The sequence below is a fragment of the Stomoxys calcitrans genome, chromosome 3 (assembly GCF_963082655.1).
Source record: "Stomoxys calcitrans chromosome 3, idStoCalc2.1, whole genome shotgun sequence".
In the NCBI taxonomy this organism is placed as follows: domain Eukaryota; kingdom Metazoa; phylum Arthropoda; class Insecta; order Diptera; family Muscidae; genus Stomoxys; species Stomoxys calcitrans.
In genome coordinates, this window is record NC_081554.1 from 93,325,811 (window position 1) to 93,350,647 (window position 24,837).

At 38.0% G+C, this 24,837-nt stretch overlaps 1 long non-coding RNA gene across 1 annotated transcript in view; it reads left to right on the top strand.

Annotated features, from left to right (window-relative positions):
- Positions 1-4,493: 4,493 nt before the first annotated feature.
- LOC106084100 (uncharacterized) overlaps positions 4,494-24,837 on the top strand; it is an 81,340-nt gene continuing 60,996 nt past the window's right edge. Inside the window, exons 1-2 of the long non-coding RNA XR_001220752.2 lie at positions 4,494-4,883; positions 7,219-7,568. This is a non-coding gene — a long non-coding RNA (uncharacterized LOC106084100). The remainder of the gene's footprint in view (positions 4,884-7,218; positions 7,569-24,837) is intronic.

A 24,837-nucleotide genomic window follows, 5' to 3' on the forward strand; every position in this document is an offset into this window, starting at 1 on the left:
CTGAACGCCTAGGTTCGAATCCTGGCGAAACCTTCAGAAAAAAATTTCAGCAGTGGTTTCTTCTTCTCTCCAAAGAGGCGTCGCGCTGCGCGCCGTTCGGACTCGGCTATAAAAAGGAATCCCCCCATCATTGAACCTAAACTTGAATCGGACTGAACTCATTGATGTTTGAAAAATTTGCAATTTGCAAGGACGGGCTAAAGATGGGAGCTATATCTAAAACTGAACAAATTTCTATGAAATTCATTAGTGATCAGAAGAATTATAAGAGAATCCTTCATGCCAAATTTTGTGAAGATCGGTTAACAAATTACAAAATTATTCAAAATTGTACGAAAATATATATATGAGCAATATCTAAAACTGAACCGATTTCTATTAAATTCAATAGCAATACCGGGAGTCATAAGGGAACCCTTTGTGCCAATTTTCGTTAGAATCGGTTAACAAATGACCAAATTATTGCAATACTAGTCCAAATGGGACGAACATATATATGGGAGCTATATCCAAAACTGAACCGATTTCCTCCAATTTCAGGCTTTGTCTGTAGGCCCAACAAAATGATTGTGCCAAATTTGAAGACGATCGGATGAAAATTGTGACCTGTACTTTGTACACAAATAAACGTGATTGTCAGTCGATCGATACACTTATCTATAGGTGTTACAAACAAATTCACTAAGTTATAATATCCACAGTAGTGGTGTTGGGTATTAACATAATTACAAGAAATTATTTTGCCTATCTTTGAACCTGAACCAGTTAAAAAAAATAAATTTTTTAATAGCTCAAACCAGCTGCAATTTCTTGATCATCTATCTATCTTAATTAAACTGTTTAAACTATTGAAATAACGATTAAGAACGAGTAAGAACGCCCTTGAAGAAAAATCAAATGACAAAATAGAGAAATGTCATCAAACTTCAACGTTTGGGGTGACATCTTTTGGCCGAGTTATGAAACTCACAGCATTCCTGTTGGGCAATAGCTTATACCACTTTACTCTGTTTGAGAACCATTAACAAATGTGAATTGTTTTTGTCTCAGGTGTATCTAAGACACAGTTGGTACCAAAGAGGGATTAATATATAAGAAGGTTTTTAAGCGAAAAATACGGGTTGGCCAGGGACCAAGATACCTCACGATACTTTCAAACACCTTTTCATACTTTCAAACACCTTTTTGATAAGGAAACCAGCACTATCTATTGATATCGAAAATGTGCTACGTTAAAGCAGTTAAATTAAATGCCTAAAATTATGCTTTGGATAAAAAATTCACAAAACATCATCAATGTTGGCAGCTTTTTTTGGTTAAGATGGGAAAATTCATTGCTGCATGCAAAGAGGCCCAAATATATAAGATGGATTTTAGACGAAACATACAGGATACAGGATGACCAGTGACCAAGATTAGTGTGAAGCATGTGGATAATGGAATTTATAACCTCACTTTTAAAGAAGGTTTAATATAATAATAATTGATAACTCTTTGATTTTAACGAGCTAACTGTAATGCCAAATTTTATCAAGGTGAACCCGGAATCTACAATGCCAATACTTAAAAAAGCATAATTTCAGGCATTTGATGTGAACTGTTTTAGCAACCAAAGTTCGATGTTTGATACCAAACATGGCCGCCGAACGAAGAACAAAACAAAAAACCTATAAAATGTTCGATATCGTAAACAATATGTTGCACCCTAATCTCAGCTTTTTTACGATATCGCGAAGATTAATCCCTCTTTGATCTTGGTCACCGGCCATCACGTATTTTTCGCTTAGAACCCCCCTTAATCCATCTTTTACTAGACTTCGTATACCAATTGCGCCTTTTGAATGCCAGATGTCGTTAATAAAAACGGGCCCCATATATAAGTCATATTTTCGTTCCATTGGTGATAAACAGGTGTCGTTGATGAAAGGGATCTTTAGCGATTTCCCTCAAACGTGATATTTGTTTCGTGGCCATAGTTGAAAACCCAAGATGGTGAAAGAAGAAGAGTGGGTTTCGCATTTTAATTTTTTCGTTTTTTATTTGATTTGTCATTCTCTCAAACATTTTCTTGAATTCCACTTTGGGATATTAATTCTTCGTGAATTAATTTTAGTCCCCTTCTCGTTTTTAATTCATAAGGTAATTTTTTGCGTCGCGTCGCATTTTATATATGTTATGTTTTAATGTTTATTTGTTTATAAAAAAGATTAAATTTATAGGAAATTAGATTGTTAGTCTAAGTTCCTATCGATTTAATCATTTATAATAGTGAAAAGTGTCGGTTTGTTACAGGTAACAAACTTCTGTCGTCGCGAGTGGAAATTTATTAAAAAAAAATTAAAATATTGGGTTGCCCAAAAAGTAATTGCGGGTTTTTAAAAGAAAGTAAATGCATTTTTAATAAAACTTAGAATGAACTTTAATCAAATATACTTTTTTACACTTTTTTTTCTAAAGCAAGCTAAAAGTAACAGCTGATAACTGACAGAAGAAAGAATGCAATTACAGAGTCACAAGCTGTGAAAAAATTTGTCAACGCCGACTATATGAAAAATCCGCAATTACTTTTTGGGCAACCCAATAGTTGATAAAAGTCATTTAATTTAAAGAAACTTAGATTAACAATCTAACAAGGGCGACTGTCAATCAATACACTATTATCTGCCAAAGTAGTTGTTCTAGGTTGTGTTTAATTAACAATAAGTGTCATATAAATGTTGGAGGCCACCGTAGCGCAGAGGTTAGCATGCCCGCGTATGACCCTAAACGACTGGTTTCGAATCCTGGCGAGACAACCTGCTTATTAGCTGTACTTTTCCGAATGCATATATTTTTGTGTATCAAATTACACTTCTTTCGTGCTACGCATGATGGCTTCGAACGCTAAGACAACGGCAATAGCTCTCGCTGTTGCTCCGTGTGCATAGGTTCAAATCCTGGCCGGGCTCTGGCGAATTTTTAATTTTTAAAGTTTTTGACTGTTAGGGCGAGATCATTAAATTTTACATTTTTTTTGTTTCTCTTTCGAAGCGAACTCAATGATCGGAGATGCAAAAGGAAAGCCAAAGAAAAATGGTGCGAATTAGTAACATACTCAAAATTAGAGTTGTACTAATCACTGATTTTGACAGATAGTGCACTCAATATTTTGTTGTTGGGCAACTGCCACTACCTGTAAATGAATATATCTTGCTTACAACCATGAGCTTGAAGTAAAACAAAAATTTTAATTTTGTAGTTAAATTTAAAAAAAAATCATTTTACCAATTTAATTCCTGGTCAAAATATATGTGCTGAACACAAAATACGCAAATAAATCGTTGTGTAAACGTCATTTTCAGATTATCTCAAATCAAGTGTAAACGTCTTTATATGTATATTTGTGTGAATTACTTTTGTTATCTGTTTTGAAGGTCAAAACAGAGTAATCGCGTTGAGCTTTGGTTTTGAACGTCGCGTTGCAAAAATACAACTGTGCTCATATACTCCACAAAAGCAAAGTGGAAACATTGAATTTGCATAAATTTGCAACATTCACGCTTGCAAAATTGTTTAACTTTTGCGATTGTTTTTTAACATTTATTTGCAGAGAAGCATTTGTCAACGCGTCGCTTCTCATCGCGCTAATTCTGTTTAGGCCTTAAGGTTGGTACCATATTCGGGTTTCAAAATAAAAATATATCGATATAAAAAGAAACTAAGCGGAAAATATTTATGAAAGTGTTCGTTTCGCCTGGCGAAGATTTACTCTAAACGCGATCGCCGAACTTCTAATTGGAACTAAGTGTATGTTTGTGTTAGTGATCGTGCTCACATGTACTTACTCGGGGTGGAAAAAAATAAGTTTTGTGGATGCATAAATAAGAAAGCATTTGCAAAGACCTAAAATACAATAAGATTCGCCACTTGAAAAAGTCGATTAGGTATAATTTTGAACGCATAGATGGCATTGTATTCAATGCCATCAAACATCCTAAAAAAGTACATATATACTAGCACAGTGCATGCGCTGATTACCTTAATCGATAAATATATTTATTTAAGAGCTCACTGGTGCAAATTTGCACTATAGATATCCAATTTTAGAAAAATCGCTAGAAAAGATTGGGTCCATTTTGACCAATGACACCTGTTAACCACTGCTTGTAACTAAATATATAAAAGATGGGACTAGTTTTATTAGCGTCATCTAGCATCCAAAAGGTGCAATTGAAATACTGTATCTTTGGTTTCTATTTTTCTATCCAAGCTGGATAGAAAAAACCGCGCTCTCATGCTAACGAGTGATTTGCACGACATTTTACAAATTGTGCGGATTTGACATTCTGTCCGCACAATTTGTTGTTTCTGATGACATTCGGAGGAACGGCCGTTGCTTCCCTTCACCTTCGTTAGAGAGAGAGAGAGATAGTAAGTGCTAGTCCTGTTGCCTTTGTCGCGCTATAGTGAACATAATACATACATATCATCGTCATTATATGTGCATTCATTATCGTCTTCGTGGATTTTGTTGTGATTTTGTGACCAGTCCAACATCTAACCGCGATACAGCAATACAGCGGAGAAGTGCTGTCCCTCTATTTTCCGTTACAACAAAAACTAAGCATGAGCAACAACATATAACAAACTAAAAACAATGCAAAAATTTAAATTATTGTGTGTTTGTTAAATAAATTTTAATTAAAATACTTCGGAGAAATGGGAAATAAAAATGTGAATAAACCAAATTTTTCGTTTCCGTTAATAAGACAATAAACCGAACAACAACAACAAAAACCAACATATAAACAAAATAAAAAAGATAACTTAAAATAGGCTTGTAAACTTGTGTGGTACTACGGCATCCCTCAAAGTGATATTCATCGGCCAAACTAATTGAGAAAGTAATTAATTAAATTCCAATAATAAAATCTGAATAAAAAATTCCAATCGGAAAGTGTAGTTCCAACCAGAAAAATGTTTGCTTTTGTCTAAACAAAAAAATTGCAAGAGATAGATAAAAGAAAAGAGAGAGAGGCAACAAAGAATAAAAGAAGAAATTGTTGTTGTTATGCAGCGTCCTATAGTTTTCCAAGTGGTGGAATATGTTTTTCGCATTGACTGTGAATGTGCGTGAGTGTATGTTGAAGAGAGCGCGTAGTGCGGTGTCGTTAGGCCATGTTTGCATGAGTGTTGGCAGCAAAAAAATGAAGCCAGCCTAGCAAAGTTGTACGTCGAGCCGCCGTCTTTTGTATTTAAATAAAATTGAAAAGTTAAACCATTGTTTGTGATTTGTTGTAATAATTATTCATTGAGTTCTCGAAAGAGAAACAAACAAAAATTGAAAATTTAATGATCTTGGCCCTAACAGGCAATAAATCAAGAATTGTAAATATAATTTTACTTTTGAGGTTTCAATTTTGATTGTCATGGTGGTTAGAACCCCATATAGTATACACGGTATGTAGGTGTCTTATGACATGTCAAAATTAGCACATGCAGAGTTGTACATGTCGAGCGATACAAATGAAACTAACATATGACAATCACTTTTCAAAATAGAACATGTAATTTTTTGGCTTAGAGCGTGCTCTATTCCTTCTGACAAAAACATAAAGAAATCGGATTTTTGTTGTCAGTCCAATACTAAATTGTTTTCTCAAATTTATGATTTAATTAACCTTCTCACAACTTGAACAATTTTTACGCTTAAAAACATCAGTTTTGCTCACATTTTTAGGTTATGTCATACGAAAATAACATATAGGTGTTATAACAAATATAATGAATGGTAGTAAATTGACAATTTTGATAAACATTTTAAATTGCATGCATACAAAAATTGCATGTTAATAAGACAAATACATGCCGTGTAATAGCGGCTTTAGTAGTGCGATCCTAGGACATACAAATTCTTCTGGCCAATTAGCTTGTCTTTCTCAGTTAGCTGTTTCACGCAGGAAATTTATTGCACAAATTGAAGGCCGGTGCTATATGCGTGATTCACAGTGCAAAATCCATGGTTTTCACGATTGCTTTCTTGCAACTACAAAATTTTCAACGATAGGTACATAACAAACTTGTATTAAAAAATATCATTAGTAATGAGGGAATGTCCGTCTGAATAAAGCAGCAAGTTTTTTTTTTACTTTAAAATCTATTTTCCAAAAAAGCAATCGTGAAAGAGACTTTTATCGTGAGAAGCATATATTGTACTATCCTTTAAACAAAATTTTGTGTATCGTGAAAGTTAAAACCCACTAAAAGTGATTTCGGACCTGCTTCTGTAATTCTATGCCTGTTTTTCCCATTACAAAATCGGCTGATTTTCGGATACAAAAATCACACATTTTAAGTGACACGTAATTAGACAATCTGGTTATAAACTATCTTCTTCATTGCATTATGCTTTAAATAACAAAATGTAGCTCTAATTGAAAAAAGGCTCTCTTTAAAATGAGACAATTCCTTTCAAGAATAATACTTACGAAATTTTACTTGAAAGCCGCTAAATCACAAAGCTAACGACGCCGCCAACTCCATGCCTTATGTGACTATGTGCTTTGTTGCAGAAATGAAGTTTACATTCTATTCAACATCCAGAAGTCTGCGTCTGGCTGTGTTTGGATAAACTTGACCGTCATTTTGCTCTCTGTGGCGGGCGGTTTTTGTGATATTCGGTAGAAAAGCCAACAAATACATTGTTCATTTGGTGAAGTTTTAATTTAAAGTCTTTTGTGCAATTTATTTTAAAGTCTATTGGAAATTGTGTCTGGCTTGTTTTAGTCGACAAACACCTGCACCTGCCGTCTCTACTTAATTGTGAAAAGTCTGACAACTGTCATCTCCCATCAATTATTTTGCCTTGGCAGAGTGTTGTTTCGTTTCGAATGTGTGCGTGTGTGTGTGTGTGTGCTTATGAGTGTTTCATGCCTTTCGTTCTTGTACACAGCAGGGGAAAATAAAGCAAATAAATACCAACAACAGCAACAAAACAGCGACCCGGTATTTTTGAAGTTTGCTTTGACCGAAAAAAAAACAAATACCGAAGAAGAGAATAGTAATAACAACTATTAAAGAAGACAACGACATCAACGAAATTTAACAAACAGCAGCAGCGACACAAACATTTGGACGTCGCCGATAATGCCGCTACTGCTATCTTTTGTTTTTCTTTCTGCAACAACAATAAAATTTCAACGAATTTAGTGATTTTTTTACTTTTGTGTTTATTTGCAGATACCAAGGGTTGCCAATTAGAATTTTAATGTCTTTTGCTTTGGAAAAAAGTGACCAACTGAATTATGCATGAAATTCGAAAATATTTAATTAATTTGTGAGAAATCTGATGAAAACAACACAATATTTTCGTCCCATATGAATATGCTAAATAAATAGAGTGTGCTGTTTCCAATTACCACATAAATTGTTGCCAATTTGCTTATGAAAAAAATTATTTAAAATTTATGTGTTTATCAAAGTGATTGTGTGTAAAATTAACTACTTTGTTTTTTTTTCAATAAAAAATGTGAGCAGCTTTACGATCATCTTTACAACAAAGTTTAGTGGAAATAATAATTAGAAAAAAGGTAAGTAGGTGCTGTACATGACAATTCGATAGGCGTACATGGTGTTTCGATAAAAAGTTTGTTATAAATAAATAAGTTAACCAAACGGCTGAACAATTTTTTCCATACAAACATTATTAAACAGGGGCAAACTTCTCACGTAGCAATGAGTGTTTTCAAGGTCCCGCACATCCGTTCCGGATCCAATTTTCAGACATGTTTTTACCTATTCGTAATGTATTACTTTTTCCCGAGTACAAGTATATGGGCAATTCCATTGTACGGGCGTGACGTTGTTATTGTAATATACAAAAATAGCTAAAAAATATCTAAGCGGTGCTACATTTGTGAGGTATCCTTCCCCATAAAAACTTCTCTACCAAGAGGTGTCGCTAAAAGACATGCAACTTGTTTAATATCGGACTTGTTTAACCTCAAATATCAAACGTAAATTGATTAATTTGGTCCACTAGAATAGCTGTAAAGCACAACAGTTTTCAGCCGTTGCGTGCGTTCTGCAAAGCAAATATTATGTGTGTTCGCGTACTCAAAATTTGCAAATTTGTACAAATTTTTACTGGAAGTTGTTCGCGTACTTTATTCGCCAGCTGAAGGGAGCGGGTTAGTACGTTAGAGCGAACAAAATTTTAAGTGTTTCGTTGTTGAGAGCTTGCAATTTCCACTGCAGGTTTTTTTCCCATCAGAAATTTGCAGCGCGAACAGCTGTTTTATGAAATTCAGCTGTTTAATTCAAATAAAAACCAAGAGAGTGTAACGGCTGTTCCTACACTCCTGCAAATTTTCACTGGAAAAGTACGCGAACAGACCTATTGCTTAGGAATTTAATAAAATCACATGAACTCCGAGAAACATTTATTCAAAATTAAATTGACTTCTTTTGTTTATTTTTTTTTTTTTTTTTTTGGATACTTGACTAATTTGGATGTGTGTCATTGCTGCCAACGTTTAAAGTACAAATCATTTAGCGGGAAGAGCTTATTATTTATCCATAATCTTTGTCCAAATTTTGTAGAAAAAATTAAGGTCAAAGTAGCTTACACCGAAACTGATTCAGACTATGCTTGGCACAGATATTGGACGTCATACGAGATGAATTTCAGCCTAATGGGATAAGAACTGCTTCCTCAGGAAGTCAAATAGGTGGATCGGTTTATATGGAGGCTACAACCAAATCTGAACCGACATGATCCATTTTCTATCTCCAATGACGTACATCAGTAAGAAGTGTCTTTGCAAAATTTCAAGCAGATAGCTAGTTTGGACTTGTTCCTTAATGGAATTTTCATGGGCAATTCTGCAGTTTGAGCTTCATTCGTTCGACCTCTATCGTGATACCGCAGACAGACAAAACAACAGAATATATACACTTTATAGGGTCTCAGATGAATATTTTGAGGTGTTGCAAACGGAATGACTTGATTAGTATACCCCCATCCTACGGTGCTGGGTATAAAAACAAGTTTTTTTCCCGTAATTAACGCAAATTATTTCAGGAAGTTGCTCGCGCATAGATTGCGTGAGAGCGCTTGCAAATTTCTACTGGAGGTTTTTTTCCCTGCAGAAATTTGCACTATCGAACATCTACTTTATGAAATTCAGCTGTTTAATTCAAATGAAAAGCAAAAAGGAGTTAAGGCTGTTCCTATGTAGATTTACGAAGGTAAAGTCATAAGGCCAACAATAACGAAATCAACTATAAAATCTTGTGGGACTGTGGTAGAAATTCCAACTCTTCTGTCAAACTTATGTATTTACACTGTCAAATTCATATTTTAGATTTTATTTGAATTGAGACGTGCAGCAGCAAAAAAAAAAAATCAAGAGATTTGTTATTACAATCGTATAATAAAATTACATATGTATAACTAGCCAAACCGGGGCCGATACGATGCGCCTTCTCTAACTCTATTATATCTTTTTAGGGTGGGGACACTTCGCCCTGAATGCGGATATCGAATTTCTGCCATTGTAGCCTATGACGCTGAACTCATTCAAATCCTGGCGAGTACATCGGACAAAGCAATGTTTATCTCCTCTTAATGTTGGCGATATTTGCGAGGTACAATGCCATGCATGCATGGTCATTTAAAAAATGTTTCCCAAAGAGGTGTCGCACTGCGGGACGCCGTTCGGACTCGGCTATAAAAAAAGGTGCATTATCATTAAGTTTAAACTTGAATCGGAAAGCACTCATTGATGTGTGAGATTTTGCGGATTTTGCGGGGAGGAATGGCACCTCAGACATTTCAGGCGGACCCCAAAACACTTGACTCCAAAATTGGATATCAAATTCGTTTTCTACTCTCAAATACCTTTCATATGAGACTCATATTGTCATAACGGGTCAATTTGGGACGCTGGACCCAAATTTTAATACCATATCCGTTTTCTGGTCTCCAATACCTTTCATTTGATACCATTATTGTGCCCATCGGACCACTTTAGGATATGGGTGGAGTTTTTGGGGTAAGGGGGGGAGTCCGCCCCCCTTCCGATATCAAAAAATTATATAGCCTATGTTTCCTACCAGACCAAACTACACAATCTGTGAAAATTTCAAGGTAATCGGTTCAGCCGTTTTTAAATCTAACTAGAGCTGTTCATACCCTCCTGCAAATTTTTGGTGTCAAAATTTTACTGGAAAAGGACGCGAACAGGCCTAATAACTATATAGCCCTACAGGGACCGATTTTTAAATACTATCTATAAGGATTTGCAAAACATCCCTCAATATACGTACAAAATTATTGGACTCTATTTGGATATAGCTGCAAAAGAGTACAATCTTCCGAGTACAAATCTTGAACTCACAAAAGTATCTTTCTAGGTGAATATGGTTTAGATGGGAAAATAGTTAGATTAGGAGTTATGTTGACTTATCGCTTGAGTTGAAAAAATTTTGTTTACGTTTTCTTGCTTTAATTTATTTATTTCTGTCATTTTAATTTAACCAAGGAAGCCGTTTTTCAGAGTCCTCTTTCATTTTCTGAAAACAGTTCTGTATTTTTTTTTCGCTCCCCAGAAATGTTATTTAGCGAATTTTTCATAGCTAACAACCTTTTCTTAGTAAAAAGTTATCCTAAAAGATTTACGATTATTAGTGACCTTTATGAGGTTTCCTGAAATTGGTCAGTAATTAATAAGTTGTTGTTGTTGTAGACACATTTTCATATGGAGGTGGCGATCCACGTCAAGCTCCCGTAGGAGAGCAAGCTCGTCCCGGTCCAAAGGGTCAATCGCCGCGGGAACAGGGTGGCCATTGATTATTAAAATGGGTCAGTTTTTGTGCAAGAGCTGGTGCCGCCCGGCCTATCATTGAAACTCTTCGCCCGATACCGCTGATTGTCGCGACTGCCTTTGCAGCTCCGTATGGAACATTCTACTATCCGCAACATGTATACGCGCCCGGTAGCTCGCAGCTAAGCTTCTAGTGATGCGATGAACACCAGACAGATCGGACCACAAAGTTCCAGCCTGTGTGGTGCTCATAGCTCTGAGCTGGAATAATTATAATTATATAATTAATAAGTGAAGGTTAGGTGAGGTTGAAAAGGGGGTGCAGCAAGTGAAGCTATACTGACCTCCTTCTTACTTCCTTTCAGTAATAGCCTGGTCCTCTCACGATCCGGATCACCCCATAGGATTTTCACCGAATGGCTTCGGGTTAACCAAGTTTGTCAACGACAGTTCTCTGGCCTTCACTGTCAAATCGTCGGCCCTTTCATTCCCCCTTACTCCATCATGGCCCGGCAACCAAACGAATCGGATTGTGCCATCCTCAGAGAATGCGTTAATCTCCTTACACTCCAAGACTGTTCGTGACCTTACCGTCCTGGTGGTTATTGCCCTAATAGTCATTTTACTATCCGTTAAGATGTTCGCACTCAAAGTAAGGAAAAGTAGTTTGCTTGAAAAAAATGTTTTGTTCTTTTTTCGTAACCAGCGTTACGTACTTAGACTTCAAGATAAAAGGAGTTGCACTGACTAGTATCTAAAATCTTAACGTAATGCAATGGTATATAATCAAAGGCAATTAATAAATAAATAATCAATACCAGCATTGAAAGGATTCCACAATTTTTGAGAAATAATGATGCCAGTTCGGTCTATTATAAGGTATATGTTCGGCCGGTATTACTAACATGCAAAGGAAAACTTTGTTTTTGCAAATTTGGAACATAATAAATTATTTATTGCTTGTGGAAATCAATGGTTTGACCTGTAATACTGTCGTTCAATATAAATTTTGCATAATGGGGAAATTTTTCGTGGAATTGCTCATATGCGAGCCGATAGCTGGCTCCCTGTCTGAAACTTCGTTTGATATTGAATGGTTTGGAGAGGTTTTTTCCTAGTCTAACTTAGTAAATTGTTTCAGCAAGCGTTATACTGCAGAGTTTTGGATTAACCCGGTATTTCGGTAGCGTCACTTGCCAATCCCATCCAAAAATGTTTGCCGAAACTGCATTAAAAGGACTTGATACTGCTTTGCATGCCATCACCGCACACATTTGCCGTGGCTTTAATCAGCTCAGGCCATGTGATAGGACGGTGTGGCACTTGACCTATCGAAGGCATTCGACACGGTCAGCCATGCCAAACTATTTGAGGATATCGCCAACACGTCCCTCCAGCCAGGCCTGAAACACTTGGTCATTTGTGGAATTAAGGGACAAGAAGTCGAAGCACCGTAGAGTGAAACAGCGGGTTCCCCAAGGTGGGGTAATATCTCCGGCACTGTTTAACCTCTACCTATCCTCCATTCCACCCCTGCAGACGGCTTAGAGATCGTATCATATGGGGACGATTGTAAGATAATCGGGCCGCCACCCATTGTTGACATCTGCGATAGGTTGAACGTCTACCTCAACGAACTTGCCTCATATTTCGCTGCAAGAAATCTGAAGATATTTGCCACTAAATCTTCAGCAACATTGTTCACTACAAATACGCGTGAGGTGATTACTGCGCTGACTGTGATGGTCGACGGAGAAATGATACTTGGCGTCACATTTGAAAGCTCTTACTCATTCTCCCCACATGCCACAGCAATTTGCGATAAGTTCAAAAGAAACAAGGTCCTCAAGTCACTTGCTGGCAGCACTTGGGTGCAGACAAAGAAACCTTGTTGAACACGAACAAAGCAATTGGCTGGTCTGTGGCAAGTTATACAGCGGCAGTGTGGTCTGGTCAGCTTTGTGACACGCAGTGGATAATATTCAGATCTACCCTAGATCAAGCGGCATAGATTAAGCAGGTCTAGACAAGCAGGTCTAGACAACATTCATGCAGACACGGTAGCAGATGCGGTAAATGGCTTCCGGGTGAATGTAGTTCTTAGAGAACGACCGCCTCCCATTGCACCTGAAGAAATTGACCTCCCCCGGCAAACCAGAGTAGTTCTGGCTCAATTATGTTCCGGCAGATGCAGCCGCCTCAACTCCTACAGAACAAGGATTGATGCCGACGTGCAAGATGAATGTCCCGATTGTAACCAGGAACCGCACGATACACGTCACCAATTGGTCATGTCATGTCCAATTGGTAAAAAGAGTCAAAGGAACTTCGGTTATTTGAACTATTCTACAAATAAGGAGAACTACGAATATGTAAGGTCATCTTTGCATGTGAGGATACGGTGCAGGGAGTTCTTGCAAAAATTGTCATATAGCCTACAACAAAAGGAAGAGAACTTCGAAGAAAATACATCAACTTAGGATAAGGAAAATATCAGAAAGAATCAATTACAGCATGGTTTTCAAACAACTTGGACTAAAAGCGGACTTTTCCAAGTACGGAAACTCAAACGATGGAAACACTTCTAGGAGATTTTTTGAAAATGAAGAGGCAGTAACTAGATTCATTGGAATTGACAATAAAATCGTAACAATATTGCTTACTTTGCTTTAATTGACAATGACAGAACATTTGTTCCACTAGGCGATCTTCTGCGCTCATTCTAAAATCTCTGACACCAAGTGTCGAGGTGTCTCCTACCACTTGATTTTTCCATTCCATTTGCTTTCCAAAGACTTCTTTGCTGGAGCTACTTCAAAGTAAACTAGTCCATATATTTTACGAAGAATCTTTCTCTCAAATACTCTATATAACAAGATTAGGAACTATTTTAAATGTCTTAAACTGCAAGGAAAGCATCAGTTCTACAAAATATGGAGAATGTGCATCAACAATTGCAACACTTTTAGCAGAAAAGTATCCACAGAAGAAATTGACCCCAACAGTCCATAAACTATTGGCACATGTCAACGATATAATAGGTTTTCAGTCCTTACCAATTGGAGAGCTTTTTGAATAAGCACAGCAGTCTCTTAACAAATTCTATAAAAAATATAGATTACAGAATACGTTTAAAGCATCACGGGTGAGGCAAACTGATGACCTATAAACATTTTGGCAATATCTTCCGATCCACTTATTTCTTTAAAGCGGCATGTGAAGTCATGATAAAAATTATAATTTACAAATAATTAGTCTTTTAGACATAAATGATGAAATTTTAACAGAAAGTATTTTTTTTTTGTAAATGTTTGTTAGTTAATAATTTTAAATCATTAAAGCCTAAAAAAAGGAGTAAAAAATTAAAATTAAAAAAAATATATATTTTTTAATCCACTTATTACCATTTTTCCACAAATTCTGACTTTGAAGAGCTATAACTAAGCACCAACAAAGCGTAGCATCCTTTTCAAACATTAATTTTATACCCTGAACATTTATCTTTCACTGGATTATAACTGACACTGATGTTGAGGGCTTGAATAACTTCTTCGTAGGGGATCTTAATGCAGATATGTCAATTTCAATGTGTTAGAGGAATTCGACGATCAATTTTCTTTTCGAACTGTTGATGTGACTGACGCATTTTTAGGGGTCAAATCGAAATCGAAAGGCGTGGATGTTATACCTGTGCATTTTCTAAAACTGATTTTTCCATATGTCTCAGATGTCATTTTGGACTCGTGTAATTCCTTGTTTATGGCATCGCAGTATCCATCGTAGTGTCCATCAGCTTTCACGGTTAGTACCAATTCCGAAGACGAGGGTGCCCCGTGATTCATCTGATTACAGACCTATATCTATTCTTCCGGTGTTGTCCAAGGTAATGACACACTTGATGAAGAATCAGATCCTTGAATCTGGGAAGGTTTGGATATCTGATAATCAGTATGGCTTTCGCCAGGGATATAATATGACTTCGTTGCTTTTGGAGATGACGGACTCTATCAGAGACAAACTTAATGGGAATGGCTTGTGTACGCTAATATCATTTGACATTTGGAAAGTATTTAATTGGGTTGATTATCGCAATATATTAATCAAACTAAATGCTCCAATTTGAAATTTTAGTTTCTGCTTATAGAGCTCAATTCGTGGCTTTTAATGGCACCTACTCATCATTGCTTTCTCTACATGCGGGCGTGCCCCAGGGCTCGGTTTTGGGGCCACTATTGTTCATTTTATATATTGATGACCTCTGTCGTTGTCTCGATTTCAGGTCGTATGAACTATTCCTTTATGCTGATGATGTTTTTTTACTATTTTCCTTCAACCGCAGTTCGATTTTGTTGTTAATTCTGAGCCCCACATTGACTTGGTTGGTTAATATGCTCGGTTTAGGGGTTTTTTGGGGAGTGGGGTGTTCACCCAAACACTTAGCCCTGAAAATATATCAGGATCGTTCTCTACTCTCAAACATCCTTTATTGAAACCCATATTGCCATTGGCCTCAAAATTGGATATCAAATACATTTTCTAATCTCAAATTCCTCTCATTTTAAACCCTTATTGCAAAAGTCAGCAAATATGTCCGAGATTCACTCCCTTTAAGACTCAAAATTGTCATGGTGAGCAAATACGTCCTGTTTGGGCATTGTTATGGGGTGGGACGTCCCCTAAGCAGTTGGTCCCGAATGTTGATATCAGATTCGAGGTCTACTCCCATAGTGGGCAAACATGACCGGTTTCAGAGGTGTTTTGGGGGATGGGGCGGCTGTTCAGTGACTTGGCACTGAAAATATATATCAGATTCGTGTTATACTCTAAAATTCGTATTCTACTCGCAAGTACCTCTCCTTTGAGTCCCACATTGCCAAGGTCGGTAAATATGACCGATTTAGGAGTGTTTTGGGGGTTGGGGGGGCCCCAAAAAAATTAGTCCGACAATTTGATATCAGATACGTTTTCTACTCTTACAGACCTTACATTTGAGTCCCATATTGTCATGATTGGTCTATATATATATTTGGTAGGTTTTGGGGTTGGGGCTGCCCCCCCTAGGTACCCCATCCGAAATTTGGATACCAAATTTTTATTTTTAGGTTACTTTAAGAGATCACACAAAATTTCGCTTAAATCGCATCACCCATCGCCGAGATCTGGCGTTTCTGAAAATTAGGTTAAGGGGGAGGATCCGCCCCCCTTCAGATATAAAAAAATGTAGTTCCCTATTTTTCACCACGGTATCATTATACACCATCTGTGAAAATTTCAAGAAAATCGGTTCAGCCGTTTTTGAGTCCACAAGGAACACACAAACTAACACACAAACTAACATACAAACAAACCGACAAACATACCCAAATTGATTTTTATATATTGTATAAGAAGATGATATCCAAATTTAGATTAATTGATATTTATAGACATACTATTGTTAAAAAATAATACAGCTTCTTGGTCGTGAGGTTTTTGTATCAGTTAATTAAATAAATAAATATGCGGTTTAAATCATACAGTTATCGTAATTGGTTCAAAAGATATGATTTTGCCATGAAAAAACTCCACTTGCACCACTGTGCCACGATCAAATGATGGATGAAAATGGATATTTCGATGCATGGAAATTTCGATGTGTTGCAAACGGAATGACTTAATTAAAATTCTTCCTATCCTATGGTGGTGAGAATAAAAATTTTAAAATTAGACCGGTCCTTTTAAATGTAAAAGAAAATTTAATACTCCTCATCGTTCTTCATTTAATCTGCAAGATACGACGTTCATGATATTTTATAGAATTTTATTTTGTTTCATTAAAAAAATGATTATATCCATGACATCATATCTGTAGAATATCATATTTGGATTTACATGTCTACAATCACATTTATGTTTCGTTTTTGATATACTCTGCCTTTAATCAAAATTTAAAAATCCATTTGGCACACAGCATGTCCTTGTTGTTTAACCTCGGAGGGTTGTAAATTCTCATTAAAATAACTCGTTTCCAAGTGATTCTCTTGCTCTCTTCCCTAAACAAGAATGGAGAGACAGAGCGAATGAGTGAGAGCAACAAAACATTCCTATAGCTATCCAGCATCCTGTTGATGACGAAATGCTTTCCCATTTTACGGTATGTGTGTGTCCTGCTCCAGTACAAACATATTTCTACACATTTCCTGTCATTCATCCTGCCTTGCGAGAGGCCACAGCGAAAAGTTCACTTCCAATGCAACCACCACCGGCTTTTGCTTGGCCTTTGTTTTGGGTTCATTTTACTTATCCGGTTTCGCTGTTGTTTTTGTTTCACTTGCTGGGTTGTCAGTTGTCTGGAAGATGGTTGTCGGATAGGGGGAAATGTTATGACCACTGTTTGGAGGCTGGAGACGAGTGCTAGGTCGTTGGGTGGCATGGGGTGGTTTTTGCACTTTTTGCTGTTGTGATGCTTCACAACAATAACATTGGGTATGTATGTATGTATGTACATACAAACATATATACACATAGCGAAGGGTTGTCATTCATACGACCGACCGTCTACTCGTTCGTTTCTCCATAACTGTTGGGCTGTTGTAATGGAACGTCGATTTTTCTTTTATTGTCGTCGTTTTTGTTTTTGTTCTGAAGGCCGTCGCGTATCTAATTTTGCTGCTCGGGTATCTTGTTATTCATTTTTCCCTCCATCTCCCTTGCCACTGGTTTCCTTTTCTTGGCTACTATCAGACAACATCATAATAATCGTAATATGTTTGTGCGATTCTCCAAATGAGGCCCCCATGTGGTCTTTAAACTAATGGTTGGATTTTGTTTGAAGAGAGTGGCTTCTAATAAGATACGTGTACATTAGGGTGGTAAATGTAAAAACAAATCAAATCTCAACTCAAAAAAAAAAAAAAAATAATAAAGGGGAACAAAAGGAGAAATCTTTTTTTCTGATTCCATCGTTTCTAAACCCATAGCTGCGGAAACCACATTAACTTCATAACAAACAATCGTGAACTGGGCTTTATTCAGGCGGAATTATCTTAAAGTTAAAGGTTGGCCAGATCTCGGAGATGCGGGGGCCGCCCAATATTAAAAACCTATAGACGGAAACATGAATATTTTTTGACAAGCGGACTTTTAAATCAAGCATGAGTCATAACTAAATCGGGACCATTTGCGAGTAGAATATGAATATGTCAACGAAATTTGGACTAAGTGGGATAAGTTTTAGGGGGTCACCCTACGCTCAAAACGGACATAATAATAATATGAGAATTAAATGAAAGGTGTTTTAAAGAAAAGTACGAAATTTGAATTTAATATTAAAAGTTGGGACCTAGCGTGAGGGAGTTGTTACGCCGCAGAAATTCTCTATCGATACTATAGACCTTTCAAGATAAATGCAAATATTCAAAAAACATATTAAATTATTCAAGTAAAATTTAGGACTTTTAAAAATTATAGCCATTGGGCTAATCTTAAATTGGGCAGCATTATGCCGATATGAAGTTCCTTTTTGGTCTCTACCAGAATACGAGTGTTGTGTCTTCGTCCATTATTATGTTGGCTAGGTTCTATTAGGTTCTTGGATATCTGTATCTTGGGCGAAGTGCGTTCAAATGATCTGTTTATAAATGGAGTAGGATTATAAGGGCAGTAGGTTCGACGCGAATCAAGCGGGTCTAAATATTGGGTTGCCCAAAAAGTAATTGCGGATTTTTTAAAAGAAAGTAAATGCATTTTTAATAAAACAATTAATGAACTTTAATCAAATATACTTTTTTTACACTTTTTTTCTAAAGCAAGCTAAAAGTAGCAGCTGATAACTGACAGAAGAAAGAATGCAATTACAGAGTCACAAGCTGTGAAAAAATTTGTCAACGCCGACTATATGAAAAATCCGCAATTACTTTTTGGGCAACTCAATAGTTTACCACTGACCGGTCTTATATAGTGCCAACACGGTTTCTCTATCTACTGCCAGTGATAACGTGCAAGCAGTCGTCGTGCTATGGAATTTATAAAATCCAAGCTATTACTTTTATCCAAATTAACCCAAAAACATTACATTAATGAACATTGGCTATACTTCTCTCATATCAATGAGTGCTCTCTGATACAAGTTTAAGCCCAACAATAAGAAACCTTCTTCATTGCTGAATTCTAACGGTTTGCCGCAGAACGAGAAGTTTCCACAGCTTTAGTGGAGAATTTTACAGGACTGATTACCTAATGTAAATACCTCACATTTATCCCCAAGACTAAGAGGGGATAACCACCGCTTGTCAAAGGCGTTCTAATCTCAGAGGTACGATGCTGTTGCTCAACTCTGCGACAAGCGCCTAAGCTACTGGCGCGAGAAGGGTCTTCTGTCTGTACCATTCTCCTATTCTGCTCATTTCCCAGACTTCGGGAAATATTGGACGAATGGGGATGGCTTTTGTAACCACGTCCCCGTGAAATGTCATGGTTTATCATTGGTTTGGAGAGCAGAACATCCTGCCAAAAATTAAAATTTGCCTACGAACTTTTCATTTTCAGGAACAGGCTCAAACAGGAATTTTTGTAGCAGCTATAAAGGGAGATTCTGTTGAGTTATCGCAGCATGTACACTGAGCCGGTGAGTCATGTATTCTCTAAAGTCATTGAAATTGGATTTCTTATCATTGAGTTTAGAAGGGGAGTTAATAAGGTGAAATTGGAGCCCATACATGGCGCTCTGATGGAAATGAGGGTACTCCTTTCTTTAGTAAAATGGTTTGCTACGCTGCTGAATGACCAGATTATAAACGGACTTGGCATAAACCTCAGCACTACTGAGCTGGTAGTTTTCAACACTAGCTGGAATCTGGGTGTTTTCAGGGCACCTGTGCCCTGCCTGCCGTTCTCCGCAGACAAAGTACTTGGACATGCTTTTTGACCAGAAATTGAGCTGAAGAACGAACATAGAGGAAAGGGTCCAAAGGGTACTGAAGGCCCTCTACTTCTGTTGCAACTCAATAGGAAGGAGTTTGGGGCTAAGGCCGGTAACGGTATACTGGATGTTTATGATGGAAGTTCGGCCGATTCTCATCTATGGATATCTGGTGTGGCATCGAGCTATGAACAACTGTGATTTTCGCAGAATGATCGGGAAGTTACAGAGTACCATGTCGGTGCTGTTTTTTGTGGCAAAAGGGTATGCCCAGAATGAGGCGATGCATGTCATTCTCGATCTTAGGTCTTTCCACCTAAGGTGTGGCTAGGTGTGAGAAATCAAGAATGGTTAGAAGATACAAAGACCTTCTTCGAACCATGGAAAGGTTTTCAGACATTGCTGGATCCCAATCGCTAATTGGGATCCTATTATTGAATCGTTAAGCGCAACCCTATGCGAGCTCCTTGGTTGGTTGGACGCATTCTACAATGACCGCGCGAGCGAAGCGTGTGCTGGTCCTGTGAGTTTTAGTTTGGGTACTCAAAGGTTATCATGTCCACCTTTGACGCTGAACACTTGAAACATCAGAAAAAGTTTTCAGCGGCGGTTATTCCCTCCTAATGCTGGTAAGATTTGTGAGTTACTTTGCCATTCAAAACTTCTCCCCAAGGAAATGTCGCACTGCGGCTCGCCGTTCGGACTCGGCTATAAAAGAGGTCCCTTATCATTGAGATTAAAAACTCGATTCGGATATGTGAGAAGTTTGTCCCTGTTCCTTAGTGGAATGTTGATGGACAAATGTGCAAATTGGCAAAGGTCCTGCATCTGAGCATTTTTGGGACGTCGCTTATCCTGAGAAAACATATCTTCGGACTGCTGATAGGAGTTTTGCCTGATCACTGTAACAACCTAGATGTCGCGCTGCAGAGCCAGACTGCAGAGTGTGTGACAATTTGAAAGACTTGGAGATGGTCGTGATGACACAGCATAATAGGTGAACAACTCTTTCCGGGTCTGGATTCTCTCTAGAACTTAGTCCTTTTGTCATTCTGGAGTTCTGCCAAGTCCCGAATTGGTCGACTGGAAAAAATGTTGTCTTGTCGTTGACTTAACGGTTCGGTCGTTTTTCTGCTGTCTTGCACCCCGCTATGGTGTATCTCTATCAATGTTCCTCCATCTTCTTTTTCTTCTTCTACCATTATGTTCCCCTTGGAGCCCACGAGCGTGATCTCCATCCTTACCAAACTTATGATTGATATAAAATCTAAAGTATTTAGAATGACACCTCCTATACATATCCTTTCATAATTTGATAACTACCCCAATGTATCTGATGGGCTTTGTTGTCTTCCAACTGGCTGCTAGTGAATGGCTTGTACACACATATTGCCATGTTGGTGGTGTAGCTTTCTTAGCTGTGAGTGTTGCTGCTGTTCTTTGTAGTAATTTTTTTTATTATTGCGGGTGCTGAAATCAATAATTGTGTAGTTCATTCAGCTCATATTTCTATTCTGTTCTCATTTTTGATTTATTGACTAGTTGTGTTCACGTTCCAACAGCCATTTTCTTGCGAAGATTATAGTTAAGAGATGGCAACCTGCAAGCACAGAAGGCCAGACGTCAAATTGGAAAAACCCTGCTTCCCCCTCACATATTACTCAACGTCATGGGATCTCCATAAAGAAAACTGTGTCAAACACTTTTCTTGGGAAAGTGGCTACAAAATATACGTTGAGAAGCCCCCTAGATAGGTTTCTGTCGTCGCTAGTTTGAGAATCTCATAATGCGTAGTTCGACAGTAGCATTAGCAACATCTTGAAGATTAATGATTATAGCCCTCTGATTTTATATGAAAGGATTCAAGGCAAAGAATCATCGTCATGGCAAATGTCTGCACGCACGTTTTCTGAATGTCAACAAGAATATTGGGTTCCGTGTTCATATAAAAGGACGACAATGACGAAGACATAATTCAAATATTTTTCCATTACAAGACTAAAAATGATTTGAGATGCGAAGAGCATATGTAGAACCTTGAACTTTTAGTTAAATGGTATGCTTTAGGCATTTCTATGCACTACATATGTACACCGGCTGGGAATGAAATTGTAAGAATTAGAATTTGTGTTGTATTCCACAATATATTTAAAGTGCAGCATTGAATAAGTTTTTCTATATGATAAGAGCACTTGTTTTTCTAGACGATACGAAACGGAGTGGAGTTGTAGAGAATAGAAATCCATTGACCAAAAGTTTATAACTTCGGTTCTGGAAGAAAATGTTACATACAGCAAAGAAACTTTCATTCTAATACTTCAAAGAAAGTAAGGAAATATGCTTATCGAGAGCGCGGCGCGTCCACGGGTTGCGGATAGCGGAATGCTCCATACGGAGTAGGTTGGATTTAAGTGGCAGATTGCCATCACATGCACTTAGACGGATACAGCAGATGTTCTATAGTCTCCTCTTCCTCAACGTCCTCGCAGCTTCTGCAGGAGTCGTAACTTGTAACCTTCAGTCTGTCAGAATGTTTACCGATTAGAGAGTGGCCTGTTATGGCGAACACAACGACTGAGATGTATGTTCTAGAAAGTGACAATAAAGCGGTAGACCTCTTCAAGTTTAGATTGGGCCACATAATTTTGGAGTATTCGCTACCCCCAAATTGTGACCACCTGTAATTCGTAGTCCTTTGGACCTGATCCTGAAGACTTAGCTAACATGTCGCATGGCATGGTACCCAGAAAGGTTGACTTGAAACAGTTCAGCCATCTCGTTGAGAGATCTGCGAGAATCGAGGATGGTTTTTGAATTCAGAAATACGTTGTATAGAGATTTATTGTCTGTCTTGTTGTCTGAATGGATGTTTATCACATTATATCTTAGCCATTCCATCACTTCTTTAATTGCAAGGATCTCCGCTTGATACAGACTACAGTGGTTGAGTAAAAATGCAAATTTTGCCCTTGAACATTCCACCAAGGAATAGGGGCAAACTTTTCACATATCAATGAAATTTAAGCTCAATGATAAGGCGCCTTTTTTTTAAAGGCGAGTCCAAACGGCGGGCCGCAGTGCGACACCGCTTTGGAGAAAAGTTTTACATGGCATAGTATCTCATAAATATTGCCAGCATTAGGAGGGAAAAACCACCGCTGAAATTTTTTTTGAGGGTCTCGCCAGGATTCGTACCCTGGCGTTCAGCGTCATAGGTGGACATGCTAACCTCTGCGCTACGGTGGCGTCCACACAGTGGTTCAGTAACCTTACCTATATTACAAGTCTTACTTCTTCAGAGTACACCCCAAAGCTCACCTGGTCGTCTAGTTTGGAATCATCCATATGGAAGTCTATGCAATTTCAATTACTTACAAGGGATATTGTAGTCCCAATGAGATCTATTAGATATAGTGGTGCAGTACTTTTTATCAAAAAGTACACTGCCTGAAACATCCGCCATTGTATCAAGTATAAGACAGCGTCCGTAGTTGACGCACCACCCAAGGGAAAGCTAACTTAGTCTTACAGCAGTGGTCGCAGAAATTCGTCTAGCCAAAATGTCCAGAGACATTAGGTGTAGCTTTTAATTCGGTGCATCAGATGGTGTCGTCCACAGTGCGGCGGTGATGCACAAACAATCCATACTTTGGATCCGGTTGACTGTTGAACAGTATGTGGACTTTTAACCGCCGTCCACCGGACCACAACAACATATAGTATTATAGGACTGACAAATGCACTAAACACCCAATGCATGATACACTGTTTAAAACCCAAACGTTTGCCAATGGTCCGGATAGTGGAATGCTCCATGCGGACAGTGGCAACGGCAGTCGCGCAGAATCAGCGGTATCGAGCGGAGTGTCTCAGTGAAAGGCCGGGCGACACCGGCTCTTGTACAACTACTGAGTGCCTATTATGCTCGATTGTACAATGCGAGTTATTGGCGCCTTTAATTACCCATGGCCACCTTGTTCCCGCGACTATCGGTCCTTTGCACCGGAACGAGCTTGCACACCTACAGGAGCTTGACGAGGATCGCCACCTCCACATGACAATGTGGCTACAAAAACACGAACCAGTTGTCTTCGTCGAAAGCCCCTGCACACCAGTCGAGGTCTCAGTAGCAGAAAACATGCTGCGACACGATACCTTCACCGCAGCTTTTGGGTCCTCGGAGTCCCTTCTATGCTTACTCCCGGGCTCTATATCTGCCGCTCCACTGGAAACAGACGCAAATCAAAAGCCGCCTAGTGGATAAGACTACCGCAGCTATCCTTGAGTGACTTATATTTTTTTTGAACATTACTATCTATTACGTGTTGCAGAATATTCTTTCGGAGCGAAGTAACAAAACGTCTGCTCCACTCAACGATTCAAACGAGAATAGTATTAACTTTAGGGTTGCACACCAAATTTCGCTAAAATCGGTGTAGCCATCTCGGAAGTATAACGTTTTTGAAAATAGTGGTAGGGGAAACCCCTATCATCTGATTTCGGCTGGCGAAATCTGGAAAACGTTCGAATGAGCTATCATCTTGTAAATTTGGGCTAAAATTTGGTATGTGATTTAAATGTATGCATTTCCTACATACGAGTATCAACCAAATACGAACCAGTATTGCCACTCAAGAAAATTATTTTCCACCAAAATTTAAGAAAAATCCTACCAAACCCAACCAAAGCCTACCAAATGTTCCACAAATCAAAAATGCAGTATATGTTTTTATATCCTCCACCGAAGAGTTGCCCATTTTACCAATTCATTGGCACCCTTTATACCGATCTCCTGATAAGAAATCTTGAGTTCATAAAGTCGTATTTTTTGCCCCGACTTCAATGAACAACCGTGCCGAGTTTGGATATAGCGACCAGTCGATTGAGCCCAGAAATGCGCTTTACTACACATTTTCGCCGTTACAGTGAGTTACGTGAATCCTTCAAGATCTGAGTATAGACCAGATCTGATCATATTTGTATGCAGCTGCCACATAGAACACATAAAAGCCGCATTTTCTTCCTACGAAATTTGTAAGAGGTTCCTTAATACCTGTTGTACCAGTTATATTCAATATCAGAACTTACGCCCTTCTTACTAAAGCAATGAGACCCCTTGTAATACATCCATAG